At 50.1% G+C, this 21,299-nt stretch overlaps 58 non-coding genes across 58 annotated transcripts; all 58 read left to right on the top strand.

The window, feature by feature from the left end:
* Positions 1 to 119: 119 nt before the first annotated feature.
* Positions 120 to 238, top strand: LOC149767719 (5S ribosomal RNA). The gene has a single exon (XR_016406364.1). It is a non-coding gene; the product is annotated as a 5S ribosomal RNA (ribosomal RNA).
* A 247-nt stretch (positions 239 to 485) lies between these two features.
* On the top strand, positions 486 to 603 carry LOC149767718 (5S ribosomal RNA). Its single transcript, XR_016404722.1, has one exon. It is a non-coding gene; the product is annotated as a 5S ribosomal RNA (ribosomal RNA).
* Positions 604 to 850: 247 nt separating this feature from the next.
* Positions 851 to 969, top strand: LOC149767717 (5S ribosomal RNA). The gene has a single exon (XR_016404485.1). It is a non-coding gene; the product is annotated as a 5S ribosomal RNA (ribosomal RNA).
* Positions 970 to 1,216: 247 nt separating this feature from the next.
* On the top strand, positions 1,217 to 1,335 carry LOC149767716 (5S ribosomal RNA). Its single transcript, XR_016401286.1, has one exon. It is a non-coding gene; the product is annotated as a 5S ribosomal RNA (ribosomal RNA).
* A 247-nt stretch (positions 1,336 to 1,582) lies between these two features.
* Positions 1,583 to 1,701, top strand: LOC149767715 (5S ribosomal RNA). Its single transcript, XR_016406410.1, has one exon. It is a non-coding gene; the product is annotated as a 5S ribosomal RNA (ribosomal RNA).
* A 247-nt stretch (positions 1,702 to 1,948) lies between these two features.
* Positions 1,949 to 2,067, top strand: LOC149767714 (5S ribosomal RNA). The gene has a single exon (XR_016406882.1). It is a non-coding gene; the product is annotated as a 5S ribosomal RNA (ribosomal RNA).
* A 248-nt stretch (positions 2,068 to 2,315) lies between these two features.
* On the top strand, positions 2,316 to 2,434 carry LOC149767713 (5S ribosomal RNA). The gene has a single exon (XR_016406363.1). It is a non-coding gene; the product is annotated as a 5S ribosomal RNA (ribosomal RNA).
* A 247-nt stretch (positions 2,435 to 2,681) lies between these two features.
* LOC149767712 (5S ribosomal RNA) lies at positions 2,682 to 2,800 on the top strand. The gene has a single exon (XR_016401285.1). It is a non-coding gene; the product is annotated as a 5S ribosomal RNA (ribosomal RNA).
* Positions 2,801 to 3,047: 247 nt separating this feature from the next.
* LOC149767711 (5S ribosomal RNA) lies at positions 3,048 to 3,166 on the top strand. Its single transcript, XR_016406408.1, has one exon. It is a non-coding gene; the product is annotated as a 5S ribosomal RNA (ribosomal RNA).
* Positions 3,167 to 3,413: 247 nt separating this feature from the next.
* Positions 3,414 to 3,532, top strand: LOC149767710 (5S ribosomal RNA). The gene has a single exon (XR_016404791.1). It is a non-coding gene; the product is annotated as a 5S ribosomal RNA (ribosomal RNA).
* A 248-nt stretch (positions 3,533 to 3,780) lies between these two features.
* Positions 3,781 to 3,899, top strand: LOC149767709 (5S ribosomal RNA). Its single transcript, XR_016407752.1, has one exon. It is a non-coding gene; the product is annotated as a 5S ribosomal RNA (ribosomal RNA).
* Positions 3,900 to 4,146: 247 nt separating this feature from the next.
* LOC149767708 (5S ribosomal RNA) lies at positions 4,147 to 4,265 on the top strand. Its single transcript, XR_016405349.1, has one exon. It is a non-coding gene; the product is annotated as a 5S ribosomal RNA (ribosomal RNA).
* A 247-nt stretch (positions 4,266 to 4,512) lies between these two features.
* Positions 4,513 to 4,631, top strand: LOC149767707 (5S ribosomal RNA). The gene has a single exon (XR_016406407.1). It is a non-coding gene; the product is annotated as a 5S ribosomal RNA (ribosomal RNA).
* A 247-nt stretch (positions 4,632 to 4,878) lies between these two features.
* Positions 4,879 to 4,997, top strand: LOC149767706 (5S ribosomal RNA). Its single transcript, XR_016404484.1, has one exon. It is a non-coding gene; the product is annotated as a 5S ribosomal RNA (ribosomal RNA).
* A 248-nt stretch (positions 4,998 to 5,245) lies between these two features.
* Positions 5,246 to 5,364, top strand: LOC149767705 (5S ribosomal RNA). The gene has a single exon (XR_016406362.1). It is a non-coding gene; the product is annotated as a 5S ribosomal RNA (ribosomal RNA).
* Positions 5,365 to 5,611: 247 nt separating this feature from the next.
* LOC149767704 (5S ribosomal RNA) lies at positions 5,612 to 5,730 on the top strand. The gene has a single exon (XR_016406361.1). It is a non-coding gene; the product is annotated as a 5S ribosomal RNA (ribosomal RNA).
* Positions 5,731 to 5,977: 247 nt separating this feature from the next.
* LOC149767703 (5S ribosomal RNA) lies at positions 5,978 to 6,096 on the top strand. The gene has a single exon (XR_016405357.1). It is a non-coding gene; the product is annotated as a 5S ribosomal RNA (ribosomal RNA).
* A 246-nt stretch (positions 6,097 to 6,342) lies between these two features.
* Positions 6,343 to 6,461, top strand: LOC149767702 (5S ribosomal RNA). The gene has a single exon (XR_016406406.1). It is a non-coding gene; the product is annotated as a 5S ribosomal RNA (ribosomal RNA).
* Positions 6,462 to 6,708: 247 nt separating this feature from the next.
* Positions 6,709 to 6,827, top strand: LOC149767701 (5S ribosomal RNA). Its single transcript, XR_016404790.1, has one exon. It is a non-coding gene; the product is annotated as a 5S ribosomal RNA (ribosomal RNA).
* A 248-nt stretch (positions 6,828 to 7,075) lies between these two features.
* Positions 7,076 to 7,194, top strand: LOC149767700 (5S ribosomal RNA). The gene has a single exon (XR_016407751.1). It is a non-coding gene; the product is annotated as a 5S ribosomal RNA (ribosomal RNA).
* Positions 7,195 to 7,441: 247 nt separating this feature from the next.
* On the top strand, positions 7,442 to 7,560 carry LOC149767699 (5S ribosomal RNA). Its single transcript, XR_016405348.1, has one exon. It is a non-coding gene; the product is annotated as a 5S ribosomal RNA (ribosomal RNA).
* Positions 7,561 to 7,807: 247 nt separating this feature from the next.
* Positions 7,808 to 7,926, top strand: LOC149767698 (5S ribosomal RNA). The gene has a single exon (XR_016406405.1). It is a non-coding gene; the product is annotated as a 5S ribosomal RNA (ribosomal RNA).
* Positions 7,927 to 8,173: 247 nt separating this feature from the next.
* Positions 8,174 to 8,292, top strand: LOC149767697 (5S ribosomal RNA). The gene has a single exon (XR_016404482.1). It is a non-coding gene; the product is annotated as a 5S ribosomal RNA (ribosomal RNA).
* Positions 8,293 to 8,540: 248 nt separating this feature from the next.
* LOC149767696 (5S ribosomal RNA) lies at positions 8,541 to 8,659 on the top strand. Its single transcript, XR_016406360.1, has one exon. It is a non-coding gene; the product is annotated as a 5S ribosomal RNA (ribosomal RNA).
* Positions 8,660 to 8,906: 247 nt separating this feature from the next.
* Positions 8,907 to 9,025, top strand: LOC149767695 (5S ribosomal RNA). The gene has a single exon (XR_016406359.1). It is a non-coding gene; the product is annotated as a 5S ribosomal RNA (ribosomal RNA).
* A 247-nt stretch (positions 9,026 to 9,272) lies between these two features.
* Positions 9,273 to 9,391, top strand: LOC149767694 (5S ribosomal RNA). The gene has a single exon (XR_016405356.1). It is a non-coding gene; the product is annotated as a 5S ribosomal RNA (ribosomal RNA).
* Positions 9,392 to 9,637: 246 nt separating this feature from the next.
* On the top strand, positions 9,638 to 9,756 carry LOC149767693 (5S ribosomal RNA). Its single transcript, XR_016406404.1, has one exon. It is a non-coding gene; the product is annotated as a 5S ribosomal RNA (ribosomal RNA).
* Positions 9,757 to 10,003: 247 nt separating this feature from the next.
* On the top strand, positions 10,004 to 10,122 carry LOC149767692 (5S ribosomal RNA). Its single transcript, XR_016404789.1, has one exon. It is a non-coding gene; the product is annotated as a 5S ribosomal RNA (ribosomal RNA).
* A 248-nt stretch (positions 10,123 to 10,370) lies between these two features.
* Positions 10,371 to 10,489, top strand: LOC149767691 (5S ribosomal RNA). The gene has a single exon (XR_016407750.1). It is a non-coding gene; the product is annotated as a 5S ribosomal RNA (ribosomal RNA).
* A 247-nt stretch (positions 10,490 to 10,736) lies between these two features.
* On the top strand, positions 10,737 to 10,855 carry LOC149767690 (5S ribosomal RNA). The gene has a single exon (XR_016405347.1). It is a non-coding gene; the product is annotated as a 5S ribosomal RNA (ribosomal RNA).
* Positions 10,856 to 11,102: 247 nt separating this feature from the next.
* LOC149767689 (5S ribosomal RNA) lies at positions 11,103 to 11,221 on the top strand. Its single transcript, XR_016406403.1, has one exon. It is a non-coding gene; the product is annotated as a 5S ribosomal RNA (ribosomal RNA).
* A 247-nt stretch (positions 11,222 to 11,468) lies between these two features.
* On the top strand, positions 11,469 to 11,587 carry LOC149767688 (5S ribosomal RNA). The gene has a single exon (XR_016404481.1). It is a non-coding gene; the product is annotated as a 5S ribosomal RNA (ribosomal RNA).
* A 248-nt stretch (positions 11,588 to 11,835) lies between these two features.
* On the top strand, positions 11,836 to 11,954 carry LOC149767687 (5S ribosomal RNA). Its single transcript, XR_016406357.1, has one exon. It is a non-coding gene; the product is annotated as a 5S ribosomal RNA (ribosomal RNA).
* Positions 11,955 to 12,201: 247 nt separating this feature from the next.
* Positions 12,202 to 12,320, top strand: LOC149767686 (5S ribosomal RNA). Its single transcript, XR_016406356.1, has one exon. It is a non-coding gene; the product is annotated as a 5S ribosomal RNA (ribosomal RNA).
* A 247-nt stretch (positions 12,321 to 12,567) lies between these two features.
* Positions 12,568 to 12,686, top strand: LOC149767685 (5S ribosomal RNA). Its single transcript, XR_016405355.1, has one exon. It is a non-coding gene; the product is annotated as a 5S ribosomal RNA (ribosomal RNA).
* Positions 12,687 to 12,932: 246 nt separating this feature from the next.
* LOC149767684 (5S ribosomal RNA) lies at positions 12,933 to 13,051 on the top strand. The gene has a single exon (XR_016408438.1). It is a non-coding gene; the product is annotated as a 5S ribosomal RNA (ribosomal RNA).
* Positions 13,052 to 13,298: 247 nt separating this feature from the next.
* LOC149767683 (5S ribosomal RNA) lies at positions 13,299 to 13,417 on the top strand. The gene has a single exon (XR_016405346.1). It is a non-coding gene; the product is annotated as a 5S ribosomal RNA (ribosomal RNA).
* A 247-nt stretch (positions 13,418 to 13,664) lies between these two features.
* LOC149767682 (5S ribosomal RNA) lies at positions 13,665 to 13,783 on the top strand. The gene has a single exon (XR_016406402.1). It is a non-coding gene; the product is annotated as a 5S ribosomal RNA (ribosomal RNA).
* A 247-nt stretch (positions 13,784 to 14,030) lies between these two features.
* LOC149767681 (5S ribosomal RNA) lies at positions 14,031 to 14,149 on the top strand. The gene has a single exon (XR_016404480.1). It is a non-coding gene; the product is annotated as a 5S ribosomal RNA (ribosomal RNA).
* A 248-nt stretch (positions 14,150 to 14,397) lies between these two features.
* On the top strand, positions 14,398 to 14,516 carry LOC149767680 (5S ribosomal RNA). The gene has a single exon (XR_016406355.1). It is a non-coding gene; the product is annotated as a 5S ribosomal RNA (ribosomal RNA).
* A 247-nt stretch (positions 14,517 to 14,763) lies between these two features.
* LOC149767679 (5S ribosomal RNA) lies at positions 14,764 to 14,882 on the top strand. The gene has a single exon (XR_016406354.1). It is a non-coding gene; the product is annotated as a 5S ribosomal RNA (ribosomal RNA).
* Positions 14,883 to 15,129: 247 nt separating this feature from the next.
* On the top strand, positions 15,130 to 15,248 carry LOC149767678 (5S ribosomal RNA). The gene has a single exon (XR_016405354.1). It is a non-coding gene; the product is annotated as a 5S ribosomal RNA (ribosomal RNA).
* Positions 15,249 to 15,494: 246 nt separating this feature from the next.
* Positions 15,495 to 15,613, top strand: LOC149767677 (5S ribosomal RNA). The gene has a single exon (XR_016408436.1). It is a non-coding gene; the product is annotated as a 5S ribosomal RNA (ribosomal RNA).
* A 247-nt stretch (positions 15,614 to 15,860) lies between these two features.
* LOC149767676 (5S ribosomal RNA) lies at positions 15,861 to 15,978 on the top strand. The gene has a single exon (XR_016404720.1). It is a non-coding gene; the product is annotated as a 5S ribosomal RNA (ribosomal RNA).
* Positions 15,979 to 16,225: 247 nt separating this feature from the next.
* LOC149767675 (5S ribosomal RNA) lies at positions 16,226 to 16,344 on the top strand. The gene has a single exon (XR_016404593.1). It is a non-coding gene; the product is annotated as a 5S ribosomal RNA (ribosomal RNA).
* A 247-nt stretch (positions 16,345 to 16,591) lies between these two features.
* LOC149767674 (5S ribosomal RNA) lies at positions 16,592 to 16,710 on the top strand. Its single transcript, XR_016404750.1, has one exon. It is a non-coding gene; the product is annotated as a 5S ribosomal RNA (ribosomal RNA).
* A 247-nt stretch (positions 16,711 to 16,957) lies between these two features.
* Positions 16,958 to 17,076, top strand: LOC149767673 (5S ribosomal RNA). Its single transcript, XR_016406401.1, has one exon. It is a non-coding gene; the product is annotated as a 5S ribosomal RNA (ribosomal RNA).
* A 247-nt stretch (positions 17,077 to 17,323) lies between these two features.
* LOC149767672 (5S ribosomal RNA) lies at positions 17,324 to 17,442 on the top strand. The gene has a single exon (XR_016404479.1). It is a non-coding gene; the product is annotated as a 5S ribosomal RNA (ribosomal RNA).
* Positions 17,443 to 17,690: 248 nt separating this feature from the next.
* On the top strand, positions 17,691 to 17,809 carry LOC149767671 (5S ribosomal RNA). Its single transcript, XR_016406353.1, has one exon. It is a non-coding gene; the product is annotated as a 5S ribosomal RNA (ribosomal RNA).
* A 247-nt stretch (positions 17,810 to 18,056) lies between these two features.
* On the top strand, positions 18,057 to 18,175 carry LOC149767670 (5S ribosomal RNA). Its single transcript, XR_016402618.1, has one exon. It is a non-coding gene; the product is annotated as a 5S ribosomal RNA (ribosomal RNA).
* A 247-nt stretch (positions 18,176 to 18,422) lies between these two features.
* Positions 18,423 to 18,541, top strand: LOC149767669 (5S ribosomal RNA). The gene has a single exon (XR_016406400.1). It is a non-coding gene; the product is annotated as a 5S ribosomal RNA (ribosomal RNA).
* A 247-nt stretch (positions 18,542 to 18,788) lies between these two features.
* On the top strand, positions 18,789 to 18,907 carry LOC149767668 (5S ribosomal RNA). The gene has a single exon (XR_016404478.1). It is a non-coding gene; the product is annotated as a 5S ribosomal RNA (ribosomal RNA).
* Positions 18,908 to 19,155: 248 nt separating this feature from the next.
* Positions 19,156 to 19,274, top strand: LOC149767667 (5S ribosomal RNA). The gene has a single exon (XR_016406352.1). It is a non-coding gene; the product is annotated as a 5S ribosomal RNA (ribosomal RNA).
* A 247-nt stretch (positions 19,275 to 19,521) lies between these two features.
* Positions 19,522 to 19,640, top strand: LOC149767666 (5S ribosomal RNA). The gene has a single exon (XR_016404927.1). It is a non-coding gene; the product is annotated as a 5S ribosomal RNA (ribosomal RNA).
* Positions 19,641 to 19,887: 247 nt separating this feature from the next.
* On the top strand, positions 19,888 to 20,006 carry LOC149767665 (5S ribosomal RNA). The gene has a single exon (XR_016401284.1). It is a non-coding gene; the product is annotated as a 5S ribosomal RNA (ribosomal RNA).
* A 247-nt stretch (positions 20,007 to 20,253) lies between these two features.
* LOC149767664 (5S ribosomal RNA) lies at positions 20,254 to 20,371 on the top strand. Its single transcript, XR_016404719.1, has one exon. It is a non-coding gene; the product is annotated as a 5S ribosomal RNA (ribosomal RNA).
* Positions 20,372 to 20,618: 247 nt separating this feature from the next.
* Positions 20,619 to 20,737, top strand: LOC149767663 (5S ribosomal RNA). The gene has a single exon (XR_016404477.1). It is a non-coding gene; the product is annotated as a 5S ribosomal RNA (ribosomal RNA).
* Positions 20,738 to 20,984: 247 nt separating this feature from the next.
* On the top strand, positions 20,985 to 21,103 carry LOC149767662 (5S ribosomal RNA). Its single transcript, XR_016401283.1, has one exon. It is a non-coding gene; the product is annotated as a 5S ribosomal RNA (ribosomal RNA).
* Positions 21,104 to 21,299: the final 196 nt, after the last annotated feature.

Raw genomic sequence — 21,299 nt, 5'->3', positions numbered from 1 at the left:
GCCGCATAGCGGGAGCAGCGCGTTGAATCCTACGCCAGAACGGCCCCGGCGGCGCGAATGTCTCGGGCCGTCGAGGTCTGCTGCTTTGTCATAAAAGGGAGTTTCGAAGGGCATGTCATGGGTGCGATCATACCAGCACTAATGCACCGGATCCCATCAGAACTCCGCAGTTAAGCGGGCTTGGGCGAGAGTAGTACTAGGATGGGTGACCCCCTCGGAAGTCCTCGTGTTGCACCCTATTTATTTTTTGCCCGCTTTTTTATTTTTTCATAATATTTATTTTTAATTTTTCGACTTTTGGCTTTTCCTCTTCGGATAATTTTTTTTCCTCGAAAATAAACTGAGTCCGGAGACTGGCGGTGCCATGCCGCATAGCGGGACCAGCGCGTTGAATCCTACGCCAGAACGGCCCCGGCGGCGCGAATGTCTCGGGCCGTTGAGGTCTGCTGCTTTGTCATAAAAGGGAGTTTCGATGGGCATGTCATGGGTGCGATCATACCAGCACTAATGCACCGGATCCCATCAGAACTCCGCAGTTAAGCGTGCTTGGGCGAGATTAGTACTAGGATGGGTGACCCCCGGGAAGTCCTCGTATTGCACCCCTTTTATTTTTTGCCCGCTTTTTTATTTTTTCATAATATTTATTTTTAATTTTTCGGCTTTTGGCTTTTCCTCTTCGGATAATTTTTTTCCCCCGAAAATAAACTGCGTCCGGAGACTGGCGGTGCCATGCCGCATAGCGGGACCAGCGCGTTGAATCCTACGCCAGAACGGCCCCGGCGGCGCGAATGTCTCGGGCCGTCGAGGTCTGCTGCTTTGTCATAAAAGGGAGTTTCGATGGGCAAGTCATAGGTGCGATCATACCAGCACTAATGCACCGGATCCCATCAGAACTCCGCAGTTAAGCGTGCTTGGGCGAGAGTAGTACTAGGATGGGTGGCCCCCTGGGAAGTCCTCGTGTTGCACCCCTTTTATTTTTTGCCCGCTTTTTTATTTTTTCATTATATTTATTTTTAATTTTTCGGCTTTTGGCTTTTCCTCTTCGGATAATTTTTTTCCCCCGAAAATAAACTGAGTCCGGAGACTGGCGGTGCCATGCCGCATAACGGGACCAGCGCGTTGAATACTACGCCAGAACGGCCCCAGCGGCGCGAATGTCTCGGGCCGTCGAGGTCTGCTGCTTTGTCATAAAAGGGAGTTTCGATGGGCAAGTCATGGGTGCGATCATACCAGCACTAATGCACCGGATCCCATCAGAACTCCGCAGTTAAGCGTGCTTGGGCGAGAGTAGTACTAGGATGGGTGGCCCCCTGGGAAGTCCTCGTGTTGCACCCCTTTTATTTTTTGCCCGCTTTTTTATTTTTTGATAATATTTATTTTTAATTTTTCGGCTTTTGGCTTTTCCTCTTCGGATAATTTTTTTCCCCCGAAAATAAACTGAGTCCGGAGACTGGCGGTGCCATGCCGCATAGCGGGACCCGCGCGTTGAATCCTATGCCAGAACGGCCCCGGCGGCGCGAATGTCTCGGGCCGTCGAGGTCTGCTGCTTTGTCATAAAAGGGAGTTTCGAAGGGCATGTCATGGGTGCGATCATACCAGCACTAATGCACTGGATCCCATCAGAACTCCGCAGTTAAGCGTGCTTGGGCGAGAGTACTACTAGGATGGGTGACCCCCTGGGAAGTCCTCGTGTTGCACCCCTTTTATTTTTTGCCCGCTTTTTTATTTTTTGATAATATTTATTTTTAATTTTTCGGCTTTTGGCTTTTCTTCTTCGGATAATTTTTTTCCCCCGAAAATAAACTGAGTCCGGAGACTGGCGGTGCCATGCCGCATAGCGGGACCAGCGCGTTGAATCCTACGCCAGAACGGCCCCGGCGGCGCGAATGTCTCGGGCCGTCGAGGTCTGCTGCTTTGTCATAAAAGGGAGTTTCGATGGGCAAGTCATAGGTGCGATCATACCAGCACCAATGCACCGGATCCCATCAGAACTCCGCAGTTAAGCGTGCTTGGGCGAGAGTAGTACTAGGATGGGTGGCCCCCTGGGAAGTCCTCGTGTTGCACCCCTTTTATTTTTTTGCCCGCTTTTTTATTTTTTGATAATATTTATTTTTAATTTTTCGGCTTTTGGCTTTTCCTCTTCGGATAATTTTTTTCCCCCGAAAATAAACTGAGTCCAGAGACTGGCGGTGCCATGCCGCATAGCGGGAGCAGCGCGTTGAATCCTACGCCAGAACGGCCCCGGCGGCGCGAATGTCTCGGGCCGTCGAGGTCTGCTGCTTTGTCATAAAAGGGAGTTTCGAAGGGCATGTCATGGGTGCGATCATACCAGCACTAATGCACCGGATCCCATCAGAACTCCGCAGTTAAGCGGGCTTGGGCGAGAGTAGTACTAGGATGGGTGACCCCCTCGGAAGTCCTCGTGTTGCACCCTATTTATTTTTTGCCCGCTTTTTTATTTTTTCATAATATTTATTTTTAATTTTTCGACTTTTGGCTTTTCCTCTTCGGATAATTTTTTTTCCTCGAAAATAAACTGAGTCCGGAGACTGGCGGTGCCATGCCGCATAGCGGGACCAGCGCGTTGAATACTACGCCAGAACGGCCCCAGCGGCGCGAATGTCTCGGGCCGTCGAGGTCTGCTGCTTTGTCATAAAAGGGAGTTTCGATGGGCAAGTCATGGGTGCGATCATACCAGCACTAATGCACCGGATCCCATCAGAACTCCGCAGTTAAGCGTGCTTGGGCGAGAGTAGTACTAGGATGGGTGGCCCCCTGGGAAGTCCTCGTGTTGCACCCCTTTTATTTTTTGCCCGCTTTTTTATTTTTTGATAATATTTATTTTTAATTTTTCGGCTTTTGGCTTTTCCTCTTCGGATAATTTTTTTCCCCCGAAAATAAACTGAGTCCGGAGACTGGCGGTGCCATGCCGCATAGCGGGACCCGCGCGTTGAATCCTATGCCAGAACGGCCCCGGCGGCGCGAATGTCTCGGGCCGTCGAGGTCTGCTGCTTTGTCATAAAAGGGAGTTTCGAAGGGCATGTCATGGGTGCGATCATACCAGCACTAATGCACTGGATCCCATCAGAACTCCGCAGTTAAGCGTGCTTGGGCGAGAGTACTACTAGGATGGGTGACCCCCTGGGAAGTCCTCGTGTTGCACCCCTTTTATTTTTTGCCCGCTTTTTTATTTTTTGATAATATTTATTTTTAATTTTTCGGCTTTTGGCTTTTCTTCTTCGGATAATTTTTTTCCCCCGAAAATAAACTGAGTCCGGAGACTGGCGGTGCCATGCCGCATAGCGGGACCAGCGCGTTGAATCCTACGCCAGAACGGCCCCGGCGGCGCGAATGTCTCGGGCCGTCGAGGTCTGCTGCTTTGTCATAAAAGGGAGTTTCGATGGGCAAGTCATAGGTGCGATCATACCAGCACTAATGCACCGGATCCCATCAGAACTCCGCAGTTAAGCGTGCCTGGGCGAGAGTAGTACTAGGATGGGTGGCCCCCTGGGAAGTCCTCGTGTTGCACCCCTTTTATTTTTTTGCCCGCTTTTTTATTTTTTGATAATATTTATTTTTAATTTTTCGGCTTTTGGCTTTTCCTCTTCGGATAATTTTTTTCCCCCGAAAATAAACTGAGTCCAGAGACTGGCGGTGCCATGCCGCATAGCGGGAGCAGCGCGTTGAATCCTACGCCAGAACGGCCCCGGCGGCGCGAATGTCTCGGGCCGTCGAGGTCTGCTGCTTTGTCATAAAAGGGAGTTTCGAAGGGCATGTCATGGGTGCGATCATACCAGCACTAATTCACCGGATCCCATCAGAACTCCGCAGTTAAGCGGGCTTGGGCGAGAGTAGTACTAGGATGGGTGACCCCCTCGGAAGTCCTCGTGTTGCACCCTATTTATTTTTTGCCCGCTTTTTTATTTTTTCATAATATTTATTTTTAATTTTTCGACTTTTGGCATTTCCTCTTCGGATAATTTTTTTTCCTCGAAAATAAACTGAGTCCGGAGACTGGCGGTGCCATGCCGCATAGCGGGACCAGCGCGTTGAATACTACGCCAGAACGGCCCCAGCGGCGCGAATGTCTCGGGCCGTCGAGGTCTGCTGCTTTGTCATAAAAGGGAGTTTCGATGGGCAAGTCATGGGTGCGATCATACCAGCACTAATGCACCGGATCCCATCAGAACTCCGCAGTTAAGCGTGCTTGGGCGAAAGTAGTACTAGGATGGGTGGCCCCCTGGGAAGTCCTCGTGTTGCACCCCTTTTATTTTTTGCCTGCTTTTTTATTTTTTGATAATATTTATTTTTAATTTTTCGGCTTTTGGCTTTTCCTCTTCGGATAATTTTTTTCCCCCGAAAATAAACTGAGTCCGGAGACTGGCGGTGCCATGCCGCATAGCGGGACCCGCGCGTTGAATCCTATGCCAGAACGGCCCCGGCGGCGCGAATGTCTCGGGCCGTCGAGGTCTGCTGCTTTGTCATAAAAGGGAGTTTCGAAGGGCATGTCATGGGTGCGATCATACCAGCACTAATGCACTGGATCCCATCAGAACTCCGCAGTTAAGCGTGCTTGGGCGAGAGTACTACTAGGATGGGTGACCCCCTGGGAAGTCCTCGTGTTGCACCCCTTTTATTTTTTGCCCGCTTTTTTATTTTTTGATAATATTTATTTTTAATTTTTCGGCTTTTGGCTTTTCTTCTTCGGATAATTTTTTTCCCCCGAAAATAAACTGAGTCCGGAGACTGGCGGTGCCATGCCGCATAGCGGGACCAGCGCGTTGAATCCTACGCCAGAACGGCCCCGGCGGCGCGAATGTCTCGGGCCGTCGAGGTCTGCTGCTTTGTCATAAAAGGGAGTTTCGATGGGCAAGTCATAGGTGCGATCATACCAGCACTAATGCACCGGATCCCATCAGAACTCCGCAGTTAAGCGTGCTTGGGCGAGAGTAGTACTAGGATGGGTGGCCCCCTGGGAAGTCCTCGTGTTGCACCCCTTTTATTTTTTTGCCCGCTTTTTTATTTTTTGATAATATTTATTTTTAATTTTTCGGCTTTTGGCTTTTCCTCTTCGGATAATTTTTTTCCCCCGAAAATAAACTGAGTCCGGAGACTGGCGGTGCCATGCCGCATAGCGGGAGCAGCGCGTTGAATCCTACGCCAGAACGGCCCCGGCGGCGCGAATGTCTCGGGCCGTCGAGGTCTGCTGCTTTGTCATAAAAGGGAGTTTCGAAGGGCATGTCATGGGTGCGATCATACCAGCACTAATGCACCGGATCCCATCAGAACTCCGCAGTTAAGCGGGCTTGGGCGAGAGTAGTACTAGGATGGGTGACCCCCTCGGAAGTCCTCGTGTTGCACCCTATTTATTTTTTGCCCGCTTTTTTATTTTTTCATAATATTTATTTTTAATTTTTCGACTTTTGGCTTTTCCTCTTCGGATAATTTTTTTTCCTCGAAAATAAACTGAGTCCGGAGACTGGCGGTGCCATGCCGCATAGCGGGAGCAGCGCGTTGAATCCTACGCCAGAACGGCCCCGGCGGCGCGAATGTCTCGGGCCGTCGAGGTCTGCTGCTTTGTCATAAAAGGGAGTTTCGAAGGGCATGTCATGGGTGCGATCATACCAGCACTAATGCACCGGATCCCATCAGAACTCCGCAGTTAAGCGGGCTTGGGCGAGAGTAGTACTAGGATGGGTGACCCCCTCGGAAGTCCTCGTGTTGCACCCTATTTATTTTTTGCCCGCTTTTTTATTTTTTCATAATATTTATTTTTAATTTTTCGACTTTTGGCTTTTCCTCTTCGGATAATTTTTTTTCCTCGAAAATAAACTGAGTCCGGAGACTGGCGGTGCCATGCCGCATAGCGGGACCAGCGCGTTGAATCCTACGCCAGGACGGCCCCGGCGGCGCGAATGTCTCGGGCCGTCGAGGTCTGCTGCTTTGTCATAAAAGGTAGTTTCGAAGGGCATGTCATGCATGCGATCATACCAGCACTAATGCACCGGATCCCATCAGAACTCCGCAGTTAAGCGTGCTTGGGCGAGAGTAGTACTAGGATGGGTGACCCCCTGGGAAGTCCTCGTGTTGCACCCCTTTTATTTTTTGCCCGCTTTTTTATTTTTTGATAATATTTATTTATAATTTTTCGGCTTTTGGCTTTTCTTCTTCGGATAATTTTTTCCCCCGAAAATAAACTGAGTCCGGAGACTGGCGGTGCCATGCCGCATAGCGGGACCCGCGCGTTGAATCCTATGCCAGAACGGCCCCGGCGGCGCGAATGTCTCGGGCCGTCGAGGTCTGCTGCTTTGTCATAAAAGGGAGTTTCGAAGGGCATGTCATGGGTGCGATCATACCAGCACTAATGCACTGGATCCCATCAGAACTCCGCAGTTAAGCGTGCTTGGGCGAGAGTACTACTAGGATGGGTGACCCCCTGGGAAGTCCTCGTGTTGCACCCCTTTTATTTTTTGCCCGCTTTTTTATTTTTTGATAATATTTATTTTTAATTTTTCGGCTTTTGGCTTTTCTTCTTCGGATAATTTTTTTCCCCCGAAAATAAACTGAGTCCGGAGACTGGCGGTGCCATGCCGCATAGCGGGACCAGCGCGTTGAATCCTACGCCAGAACGGCCCCGGCGGCGCGAATGTCTCGGGCCGTCGAGGTCTGCTGCTTTGTCATAAAAGGGAGTTTCGATGGGCAAGTCATAGGTGCGATCATACCAGCACTAATGCACCGGATCCCATCAGAACTCCGCAGTTAAGCGTGCCTGGGCGAGAGTAGTACTAGGATGGGTGGCCCCCTGGGAAGTCCTCGTGTTGCACCCCTTTTATTTTTTTGCCCGCTTTTTTATTTTTTGATAATATTTATTTTTAATTTTTCAGCTTTTGGCTTTTCCTCTTCGGATAATTTTTTTCCCCCGAAAATAAACTGAGTCCAGAGACTGGCGGTGCCATGCCGCATAGCGGGAGCAGCGCGTTGAATCCTACGCCAGAACGGCCCCGGCGGCGCGAATGTCTCGGGCCGTCGAGGTCTGCTGCTTTGTCATAAAAGGGAGTTTCGAAGGGCATGTCATGGGTGCGATCATACCAGCACTAATTCACCGGATCCCATCAGAACTCCGCAGTTAAGCGGGCTTGGGCGAGAGTAGTACTAGGATGGGTGACCCCCTCGGAAGTCCTCGTGTTGCACCCTATTTATTTTTTGCCCGCTTTTTTATTTTTTCATAATATTTATTTTTAATTTTTCGACTTTTGGCTTTTCCTCTTCGGATAATTTTTTTTCCTCGAAAATAAACTGAGTCCGGAGACTGGCGGTGCCATGCCGCATAGCGGGACCAGCGCGTTGAATACTACGCCAGAACGGCCCCAGCGGCGCGAATGTCTCGGGCCGTCGAGGTCTGCTGCTTTGTCATAAAAGGGAGTTTCGATGGGCAAGTCATGGGTGCGATCATACCAGCACTAATGCACCGGATCCCATCAGAACTCCGCAGTTAAGCGTGCTTGGGCGAAAGTAGTACTAGGATGGGTGGCCCCCTGGGAAGTCCTCGTGTTGCACCCCTTTTATTTTTTGCCTGCTTTTTTATTTTTTGATAATATTTATTTTTAATTTTTCGGCTTTTGGCTTTTCCTCTTCGGATAATTTTTTTCCCCCGAAAATAAACTGAGTCCGGAGACTGGCGGTGCCATGCCGCATAGCGGGACCCGCGCGTTGAATCCTATGCCAGAACGGCCCCGGCGGCGCGAATGTCTCGGGCCGTCGAGGTCTGCTGCTTTGTCATAAAAGGGAGTTTCGAAGGGCATGTCATGGGTGCGATCATACCAGCACTAATGCACTGGATCCCATCAGAACTCCGCAGTTAAGCGTGCTTGGGCGAGAGTACTACTAGGATGGGTGACCCCCTGGGAAGTCCTCGTGTTGCACCCCTTTTATTTTTTGCCCGCTTTTTTATTTTTTGATAATATTTATTTTTAATTTTTCGGCTTTTGGCTTTTCTTCTTCGGATAATTTTTTTCCCCCGAAAATAAACTGAGTCCGGAGACTGGCGGTGCCATGCCGCATAGCGGGACCAGCGCGTTGAATCCTACGCCAGAACGGCCCCGGCGGCGCGAATGTCTCGGGCCGTCGAGGTCTGCTGCTTTGTCATAAAAGGGAGTTTCGATGGGCAAGTCATAGGTGCGATCATACCAGCACTAATGCACCGGATCCCATCAGAACTCCGCAGTTAAGCGTGCTTGGGCGAGAGTAGTACTAGGATGGGTGGCCCCCTGGGAAGTCCTCGTGTTGCACCCCTTTTATTTTTTTGCCCGCTTTTTTATTTTTTGATAATATTTATTTTTAATTTTTCGGCTTTTGGCTTTTCCTCTTCGGATAATTTTTTTCCCCCGAAAATAAACTGAGTCCGGAGACTGGCGGTGCCATGCCGCATAGCGGGAGCAGCGCGTTGAATCCTACGCCAGAACGGCCCCGGCGGCGCGAATGTCTCGGGCCGTCGAGGTCTGCTGCTTTGTCATAAAAGGGAGTTTCGAAGGGCATGTCATGGGTGCGATCATACCAGCACTAATGCACCGGATCCCATCAGAACTCCGCAGTTAAGCGGGCTTGGGCGAGAGTAGTACTAGGATGGGTGACCCCCTCGGAAGTCCTCGTGTTGCACCCTATTTATTTTTTGCCCGCTTTTTTATTTTTTCATAATATTTATTTTTAATTTTTCGACTTTCGGCTTTTCCTCTTCGGATAATTTTTTTTCCTCGAAAATAAACTGAGTCCGGAGACTGGCGGTGCCATGCCGCATAGCGGGAGCAGCGCGTTGAATCCTACGCCAGAACGGCCCCGGCGGCGCGAATGTCTCGGGCCGTCGAGGTCTGCTGCTTTGTCATAAAAGGGAGTTTCGAAGGGCATGTCATGGGTGCGATCATACCAGCACTAATGCACCGGATCCCATCAGAACTCCGCAGTTAAGCGGGCTTGGGCGAGAGTAGTACTAGGATGGGTGACCCCCTCGGAAGTCCTCGTGTTGCACCCTATTTATTTTTTGCCCGCTTTTTTATTTTTTCATAATATTTATTTTTAATTTTTCGACTTTTGGCTTTTCCTCTTCGGATAATTTTTTTTCCTCGAAAATAAACTGAGTCCGGAGACTGGCGGTGCCATGCCGCATAGCGGGACCAGCGCGTTGAATCCTACGCCAGAACGGCCCCGGCGGCGCGAATGTCTCGGGCCGTCGAGGTCTGCTGCTTTGTCATAAAAGGTAGTTTCGAAGGGCATGTCATGCATGCGATCATACCAGCACTAATGCACCGGATCCCATCAGAACTCCGCAGTTAAGCGTGCTTGGGCGAGAGTAGTACTAGGATGGGTGACCCCCTGGGAAGTCCTCGTGTTGCACCCCTTTTATTTTTTGCCCGCTTTTTTATTTTTTGATAATATTTATTTATAATTTTTCGGCTTTTGGCTTTTCTTCTTCGGATAATTTTTTCCCCCGAAAATAAACTGAGTCCGGAGACTGGCGGTGCCATGCCGCATAGCGGGACCCGCGCGTTGAATCCTATGCCAGAACGGCCCCGGCGGCGCGAATGTCTCGGGCCGTCGAGGTCTGCTGCTTTGTCATAAAAGGGAGTTTCGAAGGGCATGTCATGGGTGCGATCATACCAGCACTAATGCACTGGATCCCATCAGAACTCCGCAGTTAAGCGTGCTTGGGCGAGAGTACTACTAGGATGGGTGACCCCCTGGGAAGTCCTCGTGTTGCACCCCTTTTATTTTTTGCCCGCTTTTTTATTTTTTGATAATATTTATTTTTAATTTTTCGGCTTTTGGCTTTTCTTCTTCGGATAATTTTTTTCCCCCGAAAATAAACTGAGTCCGGAGACTGGCGGTGCCATGCCGCATAGCGGGACCAGCGCGTTGAATCCTACGCCAGAACGGCCCCGGCGGCGCGAATGTCTCGGGCCGTCGAGGTCTGCTGCTTTGTCATAAAAGGGAGTTTCGATGGGCAAGTCATAGGTGCGATCATACCAGCACTAATGCACCGGATCCCATCAGAACTCCGCAGTTAAGCGTGCCTGGGCGAGAGTAGTACTAGGATGGGTGGCCCCCTGGGAAGTCCTCGTGTTGCACCCCTTTTATTTTTTTGCCCGCTTTTTTATTTTTTGATAATATTTATTTTTAATTTTTCAGCTTTTGGCTTTTCCTCTTCGGATAATTTTTTTCCCCCGAAAATAAACTGAGTCCAGAGACTGGCGGTGCCATGCCGCATAGCGGGAGCAGCGCGTTGAATCCTACGCCAGAACGGCCCCGGCGGCGCGAATGTCTCGGGCCGTCGAGGTCTGCTGCTTTGTCATAAAAGGGAGTTTCGAAGGGCATGTCATGGGTGCGATCATACCAGCACTAATTCACCGGATCCCATCAGAACTCCGCAGTTAAGCGGGCTTGGGCGAGAGTAGTACTAGGATGGGTGACCCCCTCGGAAGTCCTCGTGTTGCACCCTATTTATTTTTTGCCCGCTTTTTTATTTTTTCATAATATTTATTTTTAATTTTTCGACTTTTGGCTTTTCCTCTTCGGATAATTTTTTTTCCTCGAAAATAAACTGAGTCCGGAGACTGGCGGTGCCATGCCGCATAGCGGGACCAGCGCGTTGAATACTACGCCAGAACGGCCCCAGCGGCGCGAATGTCTCGGGCCGTCGAGGTCTGCTGCTTTGTCATAAAAGGGAGTTTCGATGGGCAAGTCATGGGTGCGATCATACCAGCACTAATGCACCGGATCCCATCAGAACTCCGCAGTTAAGCGTGCTTGGGCGAAAGTAGTACTAGGATGGGTGGCCCCCTGGGAAGTCCTCGTGTTGCACCCCTTTTATTTTTTGCCTGCTTTTTTATTTTTTGATAATATTTATTTTTAATTTTTCGGCTTTTGGCTTTTCCTCTTCGGATAATTTTTTTCCCCCGAAAATAAACTGAGTCCGGAGACTGGCGGTGCCATGCCGCATAGCGGGACCCGCGCGTTGAATCCTATGCCAGAACGGCCCCGGCGGCGCGAATGTCTCGGGCCGTCGAGGTCTGCTGCTTTGTCATAAAAGGGAGTTTCGAAGGGCATGTCATGGGTGCGATCATACCAGCACTAATGCACTGGATCCCATCAGAACTCCGCAGTTAAGCGTGCTTGGGCGAGAGTACTACTAGGATGGGTGACCCCCTGGGAAGTCCTCGTGTTGCACCCCTTTTATTTTTTGCCCGCTTTTTTATTTTTTGATAATATTTATTTTTAATTTTTCGGCTTTTGGCTTTTCTTCTTCGGATAATTTTTTTCCCCCGAAAATAAACTGAGTCCGGAGACTGGCGGTGCCATGCCGCATAGCGGGACCAGCGCGTTGAATCCTACGCCAGAACGGCCCCGGCGGCGCGAATGTCTCGGGCCGTCGAGGTCTGCTGCTTTGTCATAAAAGGGAGTTTCGATGGGCAAGTCATAGGTGCGATCATACCAGCACTAATGCACCGGATCCCATCAGAACTCCGCAGTTAAGCGTGCTTGGGCGAGAGTAGTACTAGGATGGGTGGCCCCCTGGGAAGTCCTCGTGTTGCACCCCTTTTATTTTTTTGCCCGCTTTTTTATTTTTTGATAATATTTATTTTTAATTTTTCGGCTTTTGGCTTTTCCTCTTCGGATAATTTTTTTCCCCCGAAAATAAACTGAGTCCGGAGACTGGCGGTGCCATGCCGCATAGCGGGAGCAGCGCGTTGAATCCTACGCCAGAACGGCCCCGGCGGCGCGAATGTCTCGGGCCGTCGAGGTCTGCTGCTTTGTCATAAAAGGGAGTTTCGAAGGGCATGTCATGGGTGCGATCATACCAGCACTAATGCACCGGATCCCATCAGAACTCCGCAGTTAAGCGGGCTTGGGCGAGAGTAGTACTAGGATGGGTGACCCCCTCGGAAGTCCTCGTGTTGCACCCTATTTATTTTTTGCCCGCTTTTTTATTTTTTCATAATATTTATTTTTAATTTTTCGACTTTCGGCTTTTCCTCTTCGGATAATTTTTTTTCCTCGAAAATAAACTGAGTCCGGAGACTGGCGGTGCCATGCCGCATAGCGGGAGCAGCGCGTTGAATCCTACGCCAGAACGGCCCCGGCGGCGCGAATGTCTCGGGCCGTCGAGGTCTGCTGCTTTGTCATAAAAGGGAGTTTCGAAGGGCATGTCATGGGTGCGATCATACCAGCACTAATGCACCGGATCCCATCAGAACTCCGCAGTTAAGCGGGCTTGGGCGAGAGTAGTACTAGGATGGGTGACCCCCTCGGAAGTCCTCGTGTTGCACCCTATTTATTTTTTGCCCGCTTTTTTATTTTTTCATAATATTTATTTTTAATTTTTCGACTTTTGGCTTTTCCTCTTCGGATAATTTTTTTTCCTCGAAAATAAACTGAGTCCGGAGACTGGCGGTGCCATGCCGCATAGCGGGACCAGCGCGTTGAATCCTACGCCAGAACGGCCCCGGCGGCGCGAATGTCTCGGGCCGTCGAGGTCTGCTGCTTTGTCATAAAAGGTAGTTTCGAAGGGCATGTCATGCATGCGATCATACCAGCACTAATGCACCGGATCCCATCAGAACTCCGCAGTTAAGCGTGCTTGGGCGAGAGTAGTACTAGGATGGGTGACCCCCTGGGAAGTCCTCGTGTTGCACCCCTTTTATTTTTTGCCCGCTTTTTTATTTTTTGATAATATTTATTTATAATTTTTCGGCTTTTGGCTTTTCTTCTTCGGATAATTTTTTCCCCCGAAAATAAACTGAGTCCGGAGACTGGCGGTGCCATGCCGCATAGCGGGACCAGCGCGTTGAATCCTACGCCAGAACGGCCCCGGCGGCGCGAATGTCTCGGGCCGTCGAGGTCTGCTGCTTTGTCATAAAGGGGAGTTTCGAAGGGCATGTCATGGTTGCGATCATACCAGCACTAATGCCCCGGATCCCATCAGAACTCCGCAGTTAAGCATGCTTGGGCGAGAGTAGTACTAGGATGGGTGACCCCCTGGGAAGTCCTCGTGTTGCACCTCTTTTATTTTTTGCCCGCTTTTTTATTTTTCGATAATATTTATTTTTAATTTTTCGGCTTTTGGCTTTTCCTCTTCGGATAATTTTTTTTCCTCGAAAATAAACTGAGTCCGGAGACTGGCGGTGCCATGCCGCATAGCGGGACCAGCGCGTTGAATACTACGCCAGAACGGCCCCAGCGGCGCGAATGTCTCGGGCCGTCGAGGTCTGCTGCTTTGTCATAAAAGGGAGTTTCGATGGGCAAGTCATGGGTGCGATCATACCAGCACTAATGCACCGGATCCCATCAGAACTCCGCAGTTAAGCGTGCTTGGGCGAAAGTAGTACTAGGATGGGTGGCCCCCTGGGAAGTCCTCGTGTTGCACCCCTTTTATTTTTTGCCTGCTTTTTTATTTTTTGATAATATTTATTTTTAATTTTTCGGCTTTTGGCTTTTCCTCTTCGGATAATTTTTTTCCCCCGAAAATAAACTGAGTCCGGAGACTGGCGGTGCCATGCCGCATAGCGGGACCCGCGCGTTGAATCCTATGCCAGAACGGCCCCGGCGGCGCGAATGTCTCGGGCCGTCGAGGTCTGCTGCTTTGTCATAAAAGGGAGTTTCGAAGGGCATGTCATGGGTGCGATCATACCAGCACTAATGCACTGGATCCCATCAGAACTCCGCAGTTAAGCGTGCTTGGGCGAGAGTACTACTAGGATGGGTGACCCCCTGGGAAGTCCTCGTGTTGCACCCCTTTTATTTTTTGCCCGCTTTTTTATTTTTTGATAATATTTATTTTTAATTTTTCGGCTTTTGGCTTTTCTTCTTCGGATAATTTTTTTCCCCCGAAAATAAACTGAGTCCGGAGACTGGCGGTGCCATGCCGCATAGCGGGACCAGCGCGTTGAATCCTACGCCAGAACGGCCCCGGCGGCGCGAATGTCTCGGGCCGTCGAGGTCTGCTGCTTTGTCATAAAAGGGAGTTTCGATGGGCAAGTCATAGGTGCGATCATACCAGCACTAATGCACCGGATCCCATCAGAACTCCGCAGTTAAGCGTGCTTGGGCGAGAGTAGTACTAGGATGGGTGGCCCCCTGGGAAGTCCTCGTGTTGCACCCCTTTTATTTTTTTGCCCGCTTTTTTATTTTTTGATAATATTTATTTTTAATTTTTCGGCTTTTGGCTTTTCCTCTTCGGATAATTTTTTTCCCCCGAAAATAAACTGAGTCCGGAGACTGGCGGTGCGATGCCGCATAGCGGGAGCAGCGCGTTGAATCCTACGCCAGAACGGCCCCGGCGGCGCGAATGTCTCGGGCCGTCGAGGTCTGCTGCTTTGTCATAAAAGGGAGTTTCGAAGGGCATGTCATGGGTGCGATCATACCAGCACTAATGCACCGGATCCCATCAGAACTCCGCAGTTAAGCGGGCTTGGGCGAGAGTAGTACTAGGATGGGTGACCCCCTCGGAAGTCCTCGTGTTGCACCCTATTTATTTTTTGCCCGCTTTTTTATTTTTTCATAATATTTATTTTTAATTTTTCGACTTTTGGCTTTTCCTCTTCGGATAATTTTTTTTCCTCGAAAATAAACTGAGTCCGGAGACTGGCGGTGCCATGCCGCATAGCGGGAGCAGCGCGTTGAATCCTACGCCAGAACGGCCCCGGCGGCGCGAATGTCTCGGGCCGTCGAGGTCTGCTGCTTTGTCATAAAAGGGAGTTTCGAAGGGCATGTCATGGGTGCGATCATACCAGCACTAATGCACCGGATCCCATCAGAACTCCGCAGTTAAGCGGGCTTGGGCGAGAGTAGTACTAGGATGGGTGACCCCCTCGGAAGTCCTCGTGTTGCACCCTATTTATTTTTTGCCCGCTTTTTTATTTTTTCATAATATTTATTTTTAATTTTTCGACTTTTGGCTTTTCCTCTTCGGATAATTTTTTTTCCTCGAAAATAAACTGAGTCCGGAGACTGGCGGTGCCATGCCGCATAGCGGGACCAGCGCGTTGAATCCTACGCCAGAATGGCCCCGGCGGCGCGAATGTCTCGGGCCGTCGAGGTCTGCTGCTTTGTCATAAAAGGTAGTTTTGAAGGGCATGTCATGCATGCGATCATACCAGCACTAATGCACCGGATCCCATCAGAACTCCGCAGTTAAGCGTGCTTGGGCGAGAGTAGTACTAGGATGGGTGACCCCCTGGGAAGTCCTCGTGTTGCACCCCTTTTATTTTTTGCCCGCTTTTTTATTTTTTGATAATATTTATTTATAATTTTTCAGCTTTTGGCTTTTCTTCTTCGGATAATTTTTTCCCCCGAAAATAAACTGAGTCCGGAGACTGGCGGTGCCATGCCGCATAGCGGGACCAGCGCGTTGAATCCTACGCCAGAACGGCCCCGGCGGCGCGAATGTCTCGGGCCGTCGAGGTCTGCTGCTTTGTCATAAAGGGGAGTTTCGAAGGGCATGTCATGGTTGCGATCATACCAGCACTAATGCCCCGGATCCCATCAGAACTCCGCAGTTAAGCATGCTTGGGCGAGAGTAGTACTAGGATGGGTGACCCCCTGGGAAGTCCTCGTGTTGCACCTCTTTTATTTTTTGCCCGCTTTTTTATTTTTCGATAATATTTATTTTTAATTTTTCGGCTTTTGGCTTTTCCTCTTCGGATAATTTTTTTCCCCCGAAAATAAACTGAGTCCGGAGACTGGCGGTGCCATGCCGCATAGCGGGACCAGCGCGTTGAATCCTACGCCAGAACGGCCCCGGCGGCGCGAATGTCTCGGGCCGTTGAGGTCTGCTGCTTTGTCATAAAAGGGAGTTTCGATGGGCATGTCATGGGTGCGATCATACCAGCACTAATGCACCGGATCCCATCAGAACTCCGCAGTTAAGCGTGCTTGGGCGAGATTAGTACTAGGATGGGTGACCCCCGGGAAGTCCTCGTATTGCACCCCTTTTATTTTTTGCCCGCTTTTTTATTTTTTCATAATATTTATTTTTAATTTTTCGGCTTTTGGCTTTTCCTCTTCGGATAATTTTTTTCCCCCGAAAATAAACTGCGTCCGGAGACTGGCGGTGCCATGCCGCATAGCGGGACCAGCGCGTTGAATCCTACGCCAGAACGGCCCCGGCGGCGCGAATGTCTCGGGCCGTCGAGGTCTGCTGCTTTGTCATAAAAGGGAGTTTCGATGGGCAAGTCATAGGTGCGATCATACCAGCACTAATGCACCGGATCCCATCAGAACTCCGCAGCTAAGCGTGCTTGGGCGAGAGTAGTACTAGGATGGGTGGCCCCCTGGGAAGTCCTCGTGTTGCACCCCTTTTATTTTTTGCCCGCTTTTTTATTTTTTCATTATATTTATTTTTAATTTTTCGGCTTTTGGCTTTTCCTCTTCGGATAATTTTTTTCCTCCGAAAATAAACTGAGTCCGGAGACTGGCGGTGCCATGCCGCATAGCGGGACCAGCGCGTTGAATACTACGCCAGAACGGCCCCAGCGGCGCGAATGTCTCGGGCCGTCGAGGTCTGCTGCTTTGTCATAAAAGGGAGTTTCGATGGGCAAGTCATGGGTGCGATCATACCAGCACTAATGCATCGGATCCCATCAGAACTCCGCAGTTAAGCGTGCTTGGGCGAGAGTAGTACTAGGATGGGTGGCCCCCTGGGAAGTCCTCGTGTTGCACCCCTTTTATTTTTTGCCCGCTTTTTTATTTTTTGATAATATTTATTTTTAATTTTTCGGCTTTTGGCTTTTCCTCTTCGGATAATTTTTTTCCCCCGAAAATAAACTGAGTCCGGAGACTGGCGGTGCCATGCCGCATAGCGGGACCCGCGCGTTGAATCCTATGCCAGAACGGCCCCGGCGGCGCGAATGTCTCGGGCCGTCGAGGTCTGCTGCTTTGTCATAAAAGGGAGTTTCGAAGGGCATGTCATGGGTGCGATCATACCAGCACTAATGCACTGGATCCCATCAGAACTCCGCAGTTAAGCGTGCTTGGGCGAGAGTACTACTAGGATGGGTGACCCCCTGGGAAGTCCTCGTGTTGCACCCCTTTTATTTTTTGCCCGCTTTTTTATTTTTTGATAATATTTATTTTTAATTTTTCGGCTTTTGGCTTTTCTTCTTCGGATAATTTTTTTCCCCCGAAAATAAACTGAGTCCGGAGACTGGCGGTGCCATGCCGCATAGCGGGACCAGCGCGTTGAATCCTACGCCAGAACGGCCCCGGCGGCGCGAATGTCTCGGGCCGTCGAGGTCTGCTGCTTTGTCATAAAAGGGAGTTTCGATGGGCAAGTCATAGGTGCGATCATACCAGCACTAATGCACCGGATCCCATCAGAACTCCGCAGTTAAGCGTGCTTGGGCGAGAGTAGTACTAGGATGGGTGGCCCCCTGGGAAGTCCTCGTGTTGCACCCCTTTTATTTTTTTGCCCGCTTTTTTATTTTTTGATAATATTTATTTTTAATTTTTCGGCTTTTGGCTTTTCCTCTTCGGATAATTTTTTTCCCCCGAAAATAAACTGAGTCCGGAGACTGGCGGTGCCATGCCGCATAGCGGGAGCAGCGCGTTGAATCCTACGCCAGAACGGCCCCGGCGGCGCGAATGTCTCGGGCCGTCGAGGTCTGCTGCTTTGTCATAAAAGGGAGTTTCGAAGGGCATGTCATGGGTGCGATCATACCAGCACTAATGCACCGGATCCCATCAGAACTCCGCAGTTAAGCGGGCTTGGGCGAGAGTAGTACTAGGATGGGTGACCCCCTCGGAAGTCCTCGTGTTGCACCCTATTTATTTTTTGCCCGCTTTTTTATTTTTTCATAATATTTATTTTTAATTTTTCGACTTTTGGCTTTTCCTCTTCGGATAATTTTTTTTCCTCGAAAATAAACTGAGTCCGGAGACTGGCGGTGCCATGCCGCATAGCGGGACCAGCGCGTTGAATACTACGCCAGAACGGCCCCAGCGGCGCGAATGTCTCGGGCCGTCGAGGTCTGCTGCTTTGTCATAAAAGGGAGTTTCGATGGGCAAGTCATGGGTGCGATCATACCAGCACTAATGCACCGGATCCCATCAGAACTCCGCAGTTAAGCGTGCTTGGGCGAGAATAGTACTAGGATGGGTGGCCCCCTGGGAAGTCCTCGTGTTGCACCCCTTTTATTTTTTGCCCGCTTTTTTATTTTTTGATAATATTTATTTTTAATTTTTCGGCTTTTGGCTTTTCCTCTTCGGATAATTTTTTTCCCCCGAAAATAAACTGAGTCCGGAGACTGGCGGTGCCATGCCGCATAGCGGGACCCGCGCGTTGAATCCTATGCCAGAACGGCCCCGGCGGCGCGAATGTCTCGGGCCGTCGAGGTCTGCTGCTTTGTCATAAAAGGGAGTTTCGAAGGGCATGTCATGGGTGCGATCATACCAGCACTAATGCACTGGATCCCATCAGAACTCCGCAGTTAAGCGTGCTTGGGCGAGAGTACTACTAGGATGGGTGACCCCCTGGGAAGTCCTCGTGTTGCACCCCTTTTATTTTTTGCCCGCTTTTTTATTTTTTGATAATATTTATTTTTAATTTTTCGGCTTTTGGCTTTTCTTCTTCGGATAATTTTTTTCCCCCGAAAATAAACTGAGTCCGGAGACTGGCGGTGCCATGCCGCATAGCGGGACCAGCGCGTTGAATCCTACGCCAGAACGGCCCCGGCGGCGCGAATGTCTCGGGCCGTCGAGGTCTGCTGCTTTGTCATAAAAGGGAGTTTCGATGGGCAAGTCATAGGTGCGATCATACCAGCACTAATGCACCGGATCCCATCAGAACTCCGCAGTTAAGCGTGCTTGGGCGAGAGTAGTACTAGGATGGGTGGCCCCCTGGGAAGTCCTCGTGTTGCACCCCTTTTATTTTTTTGCCCGCTTTTTTATTTTTTGATAATATTTATTTTTAATTTTTCGGCTTTTGGCTTTTCCTCTTCGGATAATTTTTTTCCCCCGAAAATAAACTGAGTCCGGAGACTGGCGGTGCCATGCCGCATAGCGGGAGCAGCGCGTTGAATCCTACGCCAGAACAGCCCCGGCGGCGCGAATGTCTCGGGCCGTCGAGGTCTGCTGCTTTGTCATAAAAGGAAGTTTCGAAGGGCATGTCATGGGTGCGATCATACCAGCACTAATGCACCGGATCCCATCAGAACTCCGCAGTTAAGCGGGCTTGGGCGAGAGTAGTACTAGGATGGGTGACCCCCTCGGAAGTCCTCGTGTTGCACCCTATTTATTTTTTGCCCGCTTTTTTATTTTTTCATAATATTTATTTTTAATTTTTCGACTTTTGGCTTTTCCTCTTCGGATAATTTTTTTTCCTCGAAAATAAACTGAGTCCGGAGACTGGCGGTGCCATGCCGCATAGCGGGACCAGCGCGTTGAATCCCACGCCAGAACGGCCCCGGCGGCGCGAATGTCTCGGGCCGTCGAGGTCTGCTGCTTTGTCATAAAAGGTAGTTTCGAAGGGCATGTCATGCGTGCGATCATACCAGCACTAATGCACCGGATCCCATCAGAACTCCGCAGTTAAGCGTGCTTGGGCGAGAGTAGTACTAGGATGGGTGGCCCCCTGGGAAGTCCTCGTGTTGCACCCCTTTTATTTTTTGCCCGCTTTTTTATTTTTTCATTATATTTATTTTTAATTTTTCGGCTTTTGGCTTTTCCTCTTCGGATAATTTTTTTCCCCCGAAAATAAACTGAGTCCGGAGACTGGCGGTGCCATGCCGCATAGCGGGACCAGCGCGTTGAATACTACGCCAGAACGGCCCCGGCGGCGCGAATGTCTCGAGCCGTCGAGGTCTGCTGCTTTGTCATAAAAGGGAGTTTCGATGGGCAAGTCATGGGTGCGATCATACCAGCACTAATGCACCGGATCCCATCAGAACTCCGCAGTTAAGCGTGCTTGGGCGAGAGTAGTACTAGGATGGGTGGCCCCCTGGGAAGTCCTCGTGTTGCACCCCTTTTATTTTTTGCCCGCTTTTTTATTTTTTGATAATATTTATTTTTAATTTTTTGGCTTTTGGCTTTTCCTCTTCGGATAATTTTTTTCCCCCGAAAATAAACTGAGTCCGGAGACTGGCGGTGCCATGCCGCATAGCGGGACCAGCGCGTTGAATCCTACGCCAGAACGGCCCCGGCGGCGCGAATGTCTCGGGCCGTTGAGGTCTGCTGCTTTGTCATAAAAGGGAGTTTCGATGGGCATGTCATGGGTGCGATCATACCAGCACTAATGCACCGGATCCCATCAGAACTCCGCAGTTAAGCGTGCTTGGGCGAGATTAGTACTAGGATGGGTGACCCCCGGGAAGTCCTCGTATTGCACCCCTTTTATTTTTTGCCCGCTTTTTTATTTTTTCATAATATTTATTTTTAATTTTTCGGCTTTTGGCTTTTCCTCTTCGGATAATTTTTTTCCCCCGAAAATAAACTGCGTCCGGAGACTGGCGGTGCCATGCCGCATAGCGGGACCAGCGCGTTGAATCCTACGCCAGAACGGCCCCGGCGGCGCGAATGTCTCGGGCCGTCGAGGTCTGCTGCTTTGTCATAAAAGGGAGTTTCGATGGGCAAGTCATAGGTGCGATCATACCAGCACTAATGCACCGGATCCCATCAGAACTCCGCAGTTAAGCGTGCTTGGGCGAGAGTAGTACTAGGATGGGTGGCCCCCTGGGAAGTCCTCGTGTTGCACCCCTTTTATTTTTTGCCCGCTTTTTTATTTTTTCATTATATTTATTTTTAATTTTTCGGCTTTTGGCTTTTCCTCTTCGGATAATTTTTTTTCCCCGAAAATAAACTGAGTCCGGAGACTGGCGGTGCCATGCCGCATAGCGGGACCAGCGCGTTGAATACTACGCCAGAACGGCCCCAGCGGCGCGAATGTCTCGGGCCGTCGAGGTCTGCTGCTTTGTCATAAAAGGGAGTTTCGATGGGCAAGTCATGGGTGCGATCATACCAGCACTAATGCACCGGATCCCATCAGAACTCCGCAGTTAAGCGTGCTTGGGCGAGAGTAGTACTAGGATGGGTGGCCCCCTGGGAAGTCCTCGTGTTGCACCCCTTTTATTTTTTGCCCGCTTTTTTATTTTTTGATAATATTTATTTTTAATTTTTCGGCTTTTGGCTTTTCCTCTTCGGATAATTTTTTTCCCCCGAAAATAAACTGAGTCCGGAGACTGGCGGTGCCATGCCGCATAGCGGGACCCGCGCGTTGAATCCTATGCCAGAACGGCCCCGGCGGCGCGAATGTCTCGGGC

Source organism: Phoenix dactylifera, chromosome 4 (genome assembly GCF_051530095.1).
Source record: "Phoenix dactylifera cultivar Ajwa chromosome 4, Ajwa_hap1_PhDact_Kaust_v1.1, whole genome shotgun sequence".
Taxonomy (NCBI): domain Eukaryota; kingdom Viridiplantae; phylum Streptophyta; class Magnoliopsida; order Arecales; family Arecaceae; genus Phoenix; species Phoenix dactylifera.
Note: the sequence above shows the minus strand (reverse complement) of the source record. Positions and strands in the feature narration are given on the sequence as shown.